This window comes from Macaca nemestrina, chromosome X (assembly GCF_043159975.1).
Source record: "Macaca nemestrina isolate mMacNem1 chromosome X, mMacNem.hap1, whole genome shotgun sequence".
NCBI classification, from domain to species: domain Eukaryota; kingdom Metazoa; phylum Chordata; class Mammalia; order Primates; family Cercopithecidae; genus Macaca; species Macaca nemestrina.
The window spans coordinates 91,457,209-91,460,621 of NC_092145.1; the positions used below are offsets into that span (position 1 = coordinate 91,457,209).

General features: G+C 40.1%; 1 pseudogene; it reads right to left on the reverse strand.

The window, feature by feature from the left end:
- Window positions 1-1,116: 1,116 nt before the first annotated feature.
- Window positions 1,117-1,597, reverse strand: LOC105476716 (small ribosomal subunit protein uS13-like; annotated as a pseudogene).
- Between the last annotated feature and the right edge of the window lie 1,816 nt (window positions 1,598-3,413).

Here is a 3,413-nt window from a genome sequence, read left to right on the forward strand (position 1 = left end):
GAGGCTCCGTGGGTGTGGGACCCTCCCGGCCAGGAGTGGGATATGATCTCCTGGTGTGCCTGTTTGCTTAAAGCGCAGTATTGGGGTGGGAGTTACCCGATTTTCCAGGTGTTGTGTGTCTCAGTTCCCCTGGCTAGGAAAAGGGATTCCCTTCCCCCTTGCGCTTCCCAGGTGAGGCAATGCCTCGCCCTGCTTCAGCTCTCGCTGGTCGGGCTGCAGCAGCTGACCAGCACCGATCGTCCGGCACTCCCCAGTGAGATGAACCCAGTACCTCAGTTGAAAATGCAGAAATCACCGGTCTTCTGTGTCGCTCGCTCTGGGAGTTGGAGACTGGAGCTGTTCCTCTTCGGCCATCTTGCTCCGCCCCGCATTTACTAGTATTTAAGAGTAACCTTGACACTGGGAGAAAAGAAGAGGCTGGTACTAATACATTGAGACCTGCTGTGAGCGATGACATGGAGGTATGCATAGCCTAACTGTTATAGGCTTTAAAATGTTGAGTAATTAAAAACTGTATTGCTGCAGTCATTCAGATGGAAATGGGGAAGGAATAATATTAATAACTTATTTCAAAAGGACTGGAAGATGTGAACCATCTATTTCGCTGAAGAAATTGTAACTCTTTGAAATTACTTTTTATTGCTGTTGTTATTACTCTTAGGTGCTAATCTGCAGTAAATTTTTATCAATGAAGTGGAAAAGTAAATAAATACATAAATAGGGAATCCTGTCTCTATTGCTTGTTTTTGCTAGGGTTGTTGAAGATCAGATGGTTGTAGGTGTGCAGCGTTATTTCTGAATTCTCTATTCTGTTCCACTGATTTATGTGTCTGTTTTTGTACCAGTACTGTGCTGTTTTTTTACTATAGCCTTGCAGTATAGTTCGAAGTCAGGTGGTGTGATGCCTCCAGTTTTGTTCTTTTTGTTTAGGATTGTCTTGGCTATGTGGGTTGTTTGTGGTTATATATGAATTTTAAAATAGTTTTTTTCTAATACGGTGAAGAATGTCATTGGTAGTTTAATGAGAAGAGCATTGAATCTATAAATTACTTTGGGAAGTATGGCTTTTTTTATTTTGGTATATAAACTGTTTATTAACAGACAAGGCCTACAGACTTATTTCTTCTTGGACACACCCATGGTGCAGTCACGGTGGCCATGGTCTTGGTGTGCTAACCTCAGACACGAAGGCCCCCGAAGTGGCACAGCCCTCTACGGGCCTGAATCTTCTTCAGTCGCTCCAGGTCTTCACGGAGCTTGTTGTCCAGACCATTGGCTAGGACCTGGCTATATTTTCCATCCTTTACATCCTTCTGTCTGTCCAAGAACCAGTCTGGGATCTTGTACTGGCTGGATTCTGTGTAATGGTGATCACACGTTCCACCTCATCCTCAGTGAGTTCTCCCGCCCTCTTGGTGAGGTCAATGTCTGCTTTCCTCAACACCACATGAGCATGTCTTCGGTCTACACCCTTAATGGCAGTGATGGCAAAGGCTATTTTCCGCCGCCCATCGATGTTGGTGTTGAGTACTCGCAAAATATGCTGGAACTTTTCAGGGATCACTAGAGACATGGCGGCAGCACAAGCGGAGGCGTGTAGGCCTCCTGTGGAAGAGCAGTATGGCCATTTTTAAGATGTTGATTCTTCCTATCCAAGACTGTAGAATGTTTTCCATTTGTTTGTGTCCTCTCTGATTTCCTTGAGCAATGTTTTGTAGTTTTCCTTGAAGGACCTCTTTCCTTGAAGAGGTCCTTTACTTCCCTTGTTTGCTGTATTCCTAGGTATTTTATTCTTTTTGTAGCAATTGTTAATGGGGATTCATTCATGATTTGGCTCTCGCTTGCTGTTGTTGGTGTATAGGAATGCTAGTGTTTTTTGCACATTGATTTTCTATCCTGAGACATTGCTGAAATTGTTTACCAGTTTAAGAAGATTTGGGGCTGAAATTGTGGGGTTTTCTAGGTATAGGGTAATGTCATCAGTAAACAAAGATAATTTGACTTCCTCGCTTCCTATTTGAGTATGCTTTATTTCTTTCTCTTGCCTAATTGCCCTGGCCAGAAACTCCAATACTATGTTCAATAAGAGTGGTGACAGAGGGCATCCTTGTCTCATGTCAGTTTTCAAGGGGAATGCTACCAGCTTTTGCCCATTTAGTATGATATTGGTTGTGGGTTTGTAATATATGGCTCTTATTATTTTGAAATATGTTTCTTCAATACCAGTTTATTGAGAGTTTTTAACATGAAAGGATGTTGAATTTTGTCGAATGCTTTTTCTGAATCTATTGATATAATCATGTAGATTTTGCCTTTAGTTCTGTCAATGTGGTGAATTATGCTTATTGATTTGCATATGTTGAACCAACCTTGCGTCTATGGGGTGAAGCCAAATAGATGATGGTGTATCAGCTATTTGATATGCTGCTGGGTTTGGTTTGCCAGTATTTTATTGAGAATTTTTGCATTGATGTTTATCAGGAACATTGGACTGAAGTTTCCTTTTTTTGTTGTATCTCTGCCAGGTTTTGGTATCAGGATGATACTGGCCTCATAAAATGAGTTAGGGAAGACTCCCTCCTTTTCAGTTGTTTGGAATAGGTTCAGAAAAAATGGTACCAGCTCCTCTTTGTACCTCTTGTAAAATTCATCTGTAATTCCATCTGGTCCTGTGTTTTGTTTTGTTTTGGTTAATATGCTATTTATTACTGCCTCAATTTCGGAACTCGTTACTCGTCTATTCAGGGATTCAGTTTCTTCCTGATTCAGCCTTTGGAGGGTGTATGCATCCAGGAATTTATCCATTTCCTCTAAATTTTCTAGTTTATGTGCATAGAGGTGTTTATAGTATTCTCTGATGGTTGCTTTTATTTCTGTGGGGTCAGTGGTGATATTAGCCTAATCGTTTCTGATAGTGTCCATTTGATTCTTCTTTCTTTTCTTCTTTATTAATCTAGCCAGTGGTCTATTTTGTGAATTAAAAAAAAACAGCTCATGGATTTATTGATTTTTTAAAAATCCCTTTAAAAAGTTTCATGTCTCTATCTCATTCAGTTCTTCTCTGAGTTTGGTTATTGTTTTCTGATAGCTTTGGGGTTTGTTTCCTCCTAGTTCTCTAGTTCTTTTAGTTGTGATGTTAGATTGTTGATTTGAGATCTTTCTAGCTTTTCGATGTGGGAATTTGGTGCTATAAATTTCCCTCTTGCACTGCTCTAGCTGCTGTAGCTGCATCCCAGAAATTCTGGTACATTTTGTTTTTTCTCGTTTGTTTCAAATAACTTCTTGATTTCTGCCTTAATTTCATTTTTTACCCAGAAGTCATCAAGGAGCAGATTGGTCAATTTCCATGTAGTTGTGTGGTTTTGAGTGAGTTTCTTTTTTTTTTTTAATTTATTTATTATTATTATACTTTA